Below are 9,510 nucleotides of genomic sequence, written 5' to 3' on the forward strand. Positions count from 1 at the left end.
AGTTCAGGTTGTCAAGACTATGAACAGCCAGAATGAAAACTTTCCAAATGTTCAGCAATCTGGTTCCTACAGTTTTTCAGAGAATTAGAAAACTTCAAAGTGAGATTAGTCTTCTAGAAGAGAGGGATTTGGGATTTAAGTTGCTGGATAGTAGTTTATGATTGTTACCATTGGAAGAAGGCAAAGCTACAGATATTCATATCCTAAACAAAACCAATGAAACAAGTTATAAATAATAAAGGCCTGGAAGAGTTGGGAAATGTGAGAGAATAGAAGGCAAGTCTAGCATTTCTTTATACATTTTCAGCTGTTGAGGAATCTTTAGATTTCTTGGAGTTGAAGAGGCTTGTCTGGAAAAGTGCAGATGACAAAATCCAGCAGGAATAGAAAATCTACCCCTGATGCTCTTTCTTACTGTTCTGCACCAAAAATATCAGCCACAGGCTTTAAAGACTTTTCAGTCTAATGAGATTTTAAATAAAGCAACACAGAGGAGGACACAGGAGCAGCTTTGCAGCACCATTTGTCAAAGTCAGAGGTTTCTAAGGTGAAAGTCTAATACACACTGGAGAGAGACCTTTATTGGTGGGGGATGACTTTCAGCATAACTTGTTACATTACTCTGCTGAAGACTTGATTTGACATTGATGTTGCACAGTAATAACTCAAGAATAGAGTAACAGATCAATGATTCTCTGTTCCTGTTGTACAAGCAGTATGAAGCTTATAGCCATTTTATTTGCACATTGTCCAAGTAGTTTAATGCTCCACATGACTATTGGATGGCTACATATTACACCAGGAGAAGTTTAAATGCTTTGGAATGATTATTGGCTAAGATCTGCTCAGCATGTGGTGTTGCACCATGTCTAATATCAGCATCACAGATACTGAACACATGAAGCTTGCACAGGGTTCATAACCCATCACAAGGAACATTATGTTTGTCAATATTTACTAACCTGACCAAGACATCACTGCTAAAGAGAAAGGGAGAAGGCTGAGACAAAACATAATGGTTGCAGAAGAGACTCAGGTAAGTTTTTGGATATCTATCTATCATTGGATCAAAAGTGCTTCACCCAGCTGAAGGAAAAGGGCTGGATCATTACAAACTGAGATCTGAAGGGGTTACTTTGTCCCAGGAAACTGTTAATTAAGTGTCTATCCTCCCACACCCAGCAAAAAGCCAACATAAACATTATTACATACTCTAGCTAATGTGAAAGAAATACAGAGCGTATTCATGCCTGACCAAGATCAAAATTACACTGCCAAGTCATTCAGTAGTGAGTGTTTCAGTGACTGGTCCAAGAATCCAGTGCCTTACTGCAGACTACAGTTCTCAGGTCCTTACAGCGTGATACAAATCATTCTCTTGCAAAGCAAAGGTGTCTCACCTGCCCATCAACTTCACAAACACCAAGAAGTTACACAGAAAGTGGTGTGCTGTGTGTGCTGCCTGCCCCTTCTCTTGGTAACTGCTTTTTGCCTGGGACATCTACAGCATTTTACACAAACTAGTTTGTCAGCTTTCTCCATTTTACAAGCACAGACTCGGGCCCTGCTCTTATGACCAGCTCCTCAAAACACTGTCACAAGCCAGTGTAAGCTTCACCCTCAGCACCATTATGGTGGATTCCCCTCCTTTCTTCCATGGAGTGCTTTCTGATACATGCAATACTTCAAGGCCTGCAGCTAAGCAAATTCTGTCCTCTTTCTCCCTTGTTACAGCTAGATGAAGTTCTCCTTCCTTTCATCTCAGGATTTTTTTCCACTTCTGAGGTTTCCTCATTGTTCTTTCTACCCATTCTTTTCCATCCTTCCTTTGTCAAGCATAATCCTTTTTAGGCTTCAGCAGTTTCCACTTTCTTTTATCAGCCACCTGCAGAGAACCTGGGTCAAATCAGTTTCCTTCCCTCAAAGTCCCCAGCATACTCATTGTCCAGCTAACATACTGTCATTAGCTAATTATGCCTCGTTTCAACCAGGCAGAGGGGAAGGTCCTGCAGTACTTGCCTGCCGAGGTGCATGCACATTCACACGCAGACACCCCAAGAAGTGACACCTGTATTTAAGGGCTGAATTTGCACACCTCATGCCATGCTGTTGCCAGCACTGAAGAGCTGAAATTCCTGGGGCACCTTCAGCATCCCTGAAAAACAGGGTTGCAAGGGTCTGCTTGTGATCACTAGCTCACAGAGAAATTAAGGAGTGCTCCTTCTCCGGCCTAGAAGAAATATGTATTACACACAACTTCTCTGTTAAAAAAACCCCAAACATATATGTTTTTTCTTATCATTCAAACAGATTTGCCTCAATTATTCCAGGCTCCTCACAAGCCAAATACAAGCACCCAAGGCCCTCTGCTCTTTACTTACTGGCCTTTTCTTACACACTTGCTTTTTAACTCACTGTTAACTATTTAGACCTGTGCCACACTTGTAAGATATACTATTTGTAGCATTCGGGAGCAAGAAGCTGTTCTTTTAAGCAAATTTGAACTGCTGCTTCACACAATGCTTAGCAATCTTATACTTTTCTCATTAATTGATGAAAAACTTTCTCCAATGGCAAGTCAATGGTCATGAGGATCTGAAGTGTTTATCCTAAGTCTTCATCAATAAAATAGCCTTCAAATGAAGAGGAAAAAAATAGATTCCACAGACAGCTTTCACCACATTGCATACATATCACTGAATTAAATAAAAACAATGACAAAATTAACAGTTCTAAAACTGTGTCAAGAAACTTCTCTCCCTGACAGGCATTCTCTAAGAGAACTTTTGGAACTTGATGTGTTAGACCAAGTTTCCGTGAATACTTTGAGTCCTTTATTAACCTAGTGCTGCAAAGCGCTTTATTTAGACTCTAGCACCCTACAGAAAGCTTACCAAGCACTTCCTCAATCCTGAAATGTCAGGTTAGCCAAAAAGTGTCCTTGCATGGTTCATACAATGCAAAGCTTGTTGGGAGAAAAGCTACTTCTGGCCTGCTTTAGTGGAAGGTGAATCTGCTAACAGCAGCACAAATAATGGGGAGGAGAAAAGAAGCAGCAAGAAAACCTGCAAGCATGTACAACGGCAAATTCTCCTTATAAAATCAAATTACCAACTTTTAAAAAACCCCACACCTAGCAATTAAATAAATAGTACCACACCTGCTGCCATAAATTTGTGGCTGAAGTATTACTGTGATTTTATTCTTATTTAAATGTAAGGAACAGATGAAATGTAATAAAAAGAAAAGCTCACGCCCCTCCTCTGAAATAGAGGGAGGGCCATTAAAAACATACACATCTCCATTCCCAGCAGACAAAAGCATACAGAAAGTGCATGATCTTACTGAAAAGATAAACAGCTGGATTTACTGGCCTCCATTAACCACTGACCCACTTGTCAAACATAAGCTGTAGATTTAAAAGAGTGATTACACGAAGCCTCTTATACCAGACAAAAAAGATCCCAGTTATTAAATCAGACCAAGTCTGAAAATACTTGAGCACAGTCTAGATTGTTCTTTTATACAGACAGAAGAAGAGACCTAGTTCCTCCTGTTACAACCTACAATATAATGTAGGGTGTTTCCTACAGTGCTGTTCAGAGGGTGTTTATCCCATGCAGCCTGCTCAGGTCATTAGTGGTGAGCCAAATCCAAGCCTCATGTAAGAGGATGAAGCTCTACTGGAAGCCACTGCATAAACCTTAGCGTGTGGGCACTGCCAGCTTCCTTCTGTGAGGAGCAGCCACTCACGAAACTGGCCCTCCCCACACAAAATGATAACCAGGACATGTACCTGGTTTATCTAATCACTCAGAGAGGATTTTTAGCCAGGGCTGCAGCTGTACACACTTTGGTGGCAGACCTCCAGCTGAGGCTCTAAAAGCTCAAGTCAGCAGCCACTGACTCTGCCCATGGGTAGGTGCCTCCCACCACAGACCTGTATGTGTGCCTGCTCCAGGCTCAGGTAGGAACAAACAAAGTGATACAGATGACTACATGTGCAAGCCCTGAATTAAAAACAGAGGAAAAGTATTAAGGACAACAAATTACTAGGTCTTGAGACACTAAAAACCTCTCATTTTGCAACCTTACATTGTAACACAACAGGAGGGCACACAACAGTGGCCTTCCCACACTCTACCTCAGGCCAAAAAAAGTCCCTCAGAAGTCTGGAGAAGCCGTCATTATGAGCAACATTTTTACCGTGAGGACAACTTATGAAATAAAAATGCACGTTGCTTCCTTCCACCTGACCTCACCAGTGGGCTGTGCATTGCCAGTGACTAGTGCTTCAGTGACTCAGGATATTGGGTGATTCTGGAAGCTGCAGGTAATGGAACAGCTTCATCATGTGAGAATCCTCACAGTCAGCTAATGAATACCCAAATTTACCAGCCACAGAGATTGCAGAGAAATACTGGGAAGTGCTGGTACTTACATTAAGAAAACAAACCAACAACCAAAGCCTTTAACCAGAAAAGCCAGCAGCAACCAAAGCCAAACAAACAACACACCAACCCACCAAAAAAACACAAACAAAACCAACCAAACAAAACAAACTAAACCCCCCAAACAAACAAAACAACCCAAACTCTCCTCCTTAAAATAGTACAATCTTTGAATCAACCCTTTCAACCATGTCTTTACTCTTTGCCTCTTGAGCAAGTTTCTGGCAGCCTGTCCACCCTCTGAATTTTACTGCTGGAGGCCCTGAGCGCCACGGCTCAGCATCCCAGCACCCCAAGTACAGGTGCTTGCTTTAGCAGCAGCACAGCAGGACAGGTAAGTTACGTGGCACCTGCCACACCAGAGGATGGGGACACATGTACTTCATAGAAGAGAAGGTACAGATGGCAAACACAGTCATGGCACTCAGGCTCCATACACTTCCACCTCATCTGCATCAACATTTCAGTCTCAGTTCTTTATCGTATTCCTCAGCAACACTTAGGGGTCACCACTGTGCCAGCCCAGTCTTCTCTTCCTGTTTTCCTTTCATTTGCCTTCCTTTCCACATCTCTCTTGCCTTTGCCTTGCCTTGTCTTGTCTTTCCCTAGATGAAATCTAGGGCTGCTTATCACTGTGCAGTTAGCACCTTCTGGACAATTGAGTGATCAACAAGTGCTCACAGTCAGAGCTGCAAAGAGCCTAGCAAACACACACTAGTAGAAAAAGATCCTCTGTTTTCCAGCCTGATGGTATCCCTGCACAGAATCAGGGAGGGTCCTGGGCACCTTTGCAAGACTATATTTATAAAATCTAGAAAATGCTTTGCACAGTGCACCCAGATGCTATAAAAATGCTTGACACTACCTGACAAGGATTAATTTTTATTAGCTTTTAAAAAAGACCTTAAAATTTGTGGGGTTGGTTGTTTGGTTTGTTGTTTCTTTTCCTGCTGTTGCTGGAGCAAAACTCAAATCATGACTTGAATCATCCTGTAGTAAGGATTCTCCAACTTCTGAATGAAGCACCATTGATAGGCAAAGTGCAGAAGGCAGTCAAGGATTACTAGAAACAAGGGTATAATTCTTTTTATGTGTTATTGTATACAGTCGTGGCTTCAGCAGTCATGGCACCAAGTGGCAACATTTTGTAACCTCTGAAGGGTCATATTGTGTATAAAATGAAGAAAAGGCTTCTGTAACGTTTTGAAGACAAAAGGTACTAGTGAAACAGTGTCTTTTCCTCATTACAGCAGGGGAAAAAATGAGGTTTCTATTTAAATAAGCCCCTCAACCACAAAGCTATGTGTTTTTGCGAGTGTGAATGTCTCAGTGCTGTTGACAGCTTCTGCGTCGGAAAGGATCTCATTAGTAACGCTGAACGAAACCACACGGGGTCTTTCTGCAAAGCAAAGTTGGGATCCTGATGAGTCAGACTCTTCACTGAGCTCCTGTGGGATAATTTTTGATACTGGGCACTGAAAAATATAAATGTCACCCCAAAGTTCAGAATATTTTCAGACAGCACCATAAAAGGCTATCCAAGCTACCCAGTTCCTAAGTTAAGAAAGGAACAGGGCTGGGGAGCACACAGCCATAAACAAACATTCCATTTCAGCTAACTTTGCTCTCAGGTTCAGGATTTAGGTCTCCAGTTTTCTCATGATGGATCAAACCTAGATATAAGGCAGCTGTGTTCTGAGTTGACTCCTCAATACACGTCCTACACTACATTTTGAGCATCCTTGTGTTGCTTCCTTAGAATAAAAAGGCCTTCAAAGCAGTCCACTCAGCCCAAAAGTTCACCTAGTTCCATATTTAAGCCATTTGGTTCAAGGTACAAAATAGCCCTTGGGGAAGTCAGGTTGTCTTTGGTGAACATTAAGTCAATCAGTTTGGGGAAACCAACAATGGGGAACCAAGTAGGAAACAAACTGCATATATATAGAGGTAGTACTTTGTTCTGCGCCTGTGCTGGGAGGTAGGGAGAAAGAAGTGAAAGGAAATGCTTCTACAGTTTACCTTCAGTAACTGCACAGAGCTTCAGCATGAATGGCCAGAGAATATTTGTGTCTGTGCAAGGAAGAGAAAAAGCTTGTACAGCCCTTTTAGTTCAGCCCTCCCCTGAACACTTCATGAATTAATAGTTCATACAGACGTCAAAGTGTGTATATACTCATGGATAAAGTCATAGATTTGCCTTCTCTTCCCTTATCTCAAAATTGCTGAAATATAACAGGTAACTCCTGAGCTAATGCTCCAGCAGAAGCCAGACTTGCTTTCTAGTGTTAGGATGGGCTGTAAATGTTTTAGTGGTAATACATCAAACGGGGAACTGCAACTGCCAAAAGCTCCCTTATCTGCATCTCGCACAGGAGAGCGCCTGATGGGAGAAATGTAACATTCCTTGGGTGTCCCAACATCCATACCTCAATGTTGTTGTCTGTGCAACTTAACCCCATGAAAAAATACAGCCATTTGTCAGTGAGAAGCACTGAAACCTGACCAGGTTTCCTGAGGAAAGACTAGTTTATAATAGCATGCTAGATGGATTTGGCTTTTGCAATTCTAACAGCTTAGCTAATTCTCTAGCAATAAAATGAATCTCTGGTATTAGAAGGCTGATAGCTAGATCTTGGTTTTGACATATAATAGGCCATAAGGACTAAGGGATTCAGAGAGGAAATGGTACACAGTCAGCAGCTATTCACAGGCAATGCACTGGAAAGCTGTTGCTTCAGGGAGAGAGTTACTCACTGCATGAAATCTACCTGTCAGAGAAGTTTGTTAGACGGGGAGGCTGCAGCCTGCTTCTGTGAGTGGCTGCACATGATCTTGGTGCTCTCTGTGTTCTTTAGTTTTCCTGTTATTGCAGAGTGTGTGAGACAACACCACTATAACCACAGTGATGAAGCTTGACTTTGGACGGAGTCACCTACTCTATGCCAGAGTAGAAAGGGACAGTTGAAATCCACTGTGGTTCAAGACAGGGCATTGCCCCCTGCACTTCCATCTGCAACACCTTCATGGGAAGGACTGTGTTCACAGGAGGAGGACCTTATATTTGTCTAATTCTTGCCCTCAGATGCCTCCTGGAGTCCAGAGCTATTGCTTCATGTTTGAGACATACAAGCCTCTTTCAGCTCTAAATTATAGACCTCTTCTCTTGGGAATCTCCAAGTGCACTTGAGCCCTGCATACCTTCTAATTGCTTCTCTCACAGCCTGAATCAATCTGAACTCTGTGGCTCCCCATTTAACCCTCCCTCTCCCAGTGTCAGTCTTTTCTCATTACCTGTGTCAGTGCCAGTGCACACAGACAGTTCTTGGGCTTTTTTTCCCCCCACAGACCTTACCCTGAAAAATTTCTCATGTCTATCATGTGTCTAGAGAAATCTTTCTGCAAACCTAAGTCTTCCCCCCAACAGCATTAAATAATTCAGAGCAAATCCCCAGTTTCACTGTGAAACAAGGCTCAGACAAACATTTCTTCTTTTAGCTGCAAAGCACAAAGTAGCACTGCAAACTGAAATGCCTCCTACATCCTAAGTTAGCATTCACAGCCTGCAACAGCTTTCCAAGCACCAGCAGAAATGCAGAGGTATGTTGTAAAACGAAAGTTCTTTGTTGCACAGCCTTAGTACTGTGTCGGTGCTACACATTTTAGCACTAGCTATGAACGCAGACACCCCACAGGACTGCAAACCACTGATGCTGCAGCATGCTCCCTGCCGAGGGAAAAGGCAGGTACAGTATCCAGCACAGCACGGTGAGCATTGTCAACAGGGAACCTATTCAAATAGCAGCTTTATTGCTGCGTCTTTTACACACCATTCTGGCTGCAGTGCACGTTGTGTGTTTAAGAGCAGAGATACAACAGCAATGACACCAGGGCAGGAAGCTATGGCAGCCGCAGGAAGCCCAGACCTGATCCAGGCACATCCTTTCCGAAGGCTTTCCAAACATTGCCACCTTGTGGGCCTCCCATCTCCTGGTACCACTGATCTCTCCGTGCTCTGCAGGTGACTCCCTGCACAGATTACACAGACGCCAAGCTGGAGGCTGGACAGTTTAAGAGGACATCCAAGTTGGGAGGGATGCGACTTCAACTCCCATAGCTGGGGATTAAAAGGGACAGTGCCTTACAAATTCTGGTGTTAATCACCAGCCCTGCACAGTGGTGTTTTGTGTAGTTTGCTCTTTGTCCACTGGGCATTATGAAGGCAGCACTGATAACGTACACAACAGCTACCATTTAACAAAAGCAAAGCAAGAACAGCTCCTCAAAGCTCCCAGACAGAAGGGGAGAATCACCATCCACCTTTAGCTTTCCTTTAATTATTTTTTATTATTATTATTCCAACTCCAGTCAAAACACCCCAAAGTATTTCCAAAACTTCTGCAGCATCTAGCTTAACCTTCCCTTGTTCTGCTTCATGAGTGATTCTCGATGACCTGACTCTGTTAATTACACAAAGATGCTGCAAAGGACTATCACTTATTATTGATCACCTGACTCAAAGACACAAAGATGCTTCACAGGAGTATCACTTATTATTGATACCAAACTGATCCAGCTACTCTCTCAGACATCCCACACAAGTTCTTAGGTACTTTCTCAGCACTGTATCAAGCACACAGACTTACTTTGAGCATCCAAACACTTTCCACGGTTGCCGGTTGGGGCTATTCCTTGCAGCAATTTGGCACTGAAAAGAAAACATGAAAACCTTTAGTCCAACTGGCAAACAGTTAAAAAAAAAAAGAAGGCACTCAGTGAATGGTCTTTGTCTGGTTCCATTGGGCAGTGATGCAATAGCTAATATTAGCTAATAATAGCTAAAAATGAAACCAGAGGAGAAGTCCCTCATTACAATACCCGAATTCAGCTGCATTCACAATGGTTCAGTGTCTAACATCTGCACAGCAATCAGATATCCCTCTGATACAGTAGCAGATCTATGAGCTCCCTTATGCAGTGCTGCATTCAGAGTTTATTCATAATTGCCAGGCACATTGCTGTTCCTTCATCTCACCAGGCTTCCTCTGAGCACAGGCAATCA

The 9,510-nt window shown here is 42.8% G+C and overlaps 1 protein-coding gene across 1 annotated transcript in view; it reads right to left on the reverse strand.

Annotated features, from left to right (window-relative positions):
• Positions 1-9,156, reverse strand: part of MAPRE2 (microtubule associated protein RP/EB family member 2) — a 70,490-nt gene extending 61,334 nt beyond the window's left edge. Inside the window, exon 1 of the mRNA XM_054179633.1 lies at positions 9,095-9,156. The gene's annotated coding sequence lies outside the window, so the exon portion shown is untranslated. The remainder of the gene's footprint in view (positions 1-9,094) is intronic.
• Between the last annotated feature and the right edge of the window lie 354 nt (positions 9,157-9,510).

The sequence above is a fragment of the Dryobates pubescens genome, chromosome 3, assembly GCF_014839835.1.
Source record: "Dryobates pubescens isolate bDryPub1 chromosome 3, bDryPub1.pri, whole genome shotgun sequence".
In the NCBI taxonomy this organism is placed as follows: domain Eukaryota; kingdom Metazoa; phylum Chordata; class Aves; order Piciformes; family Picidae; genus Dryobates; species Dryobates pubescens.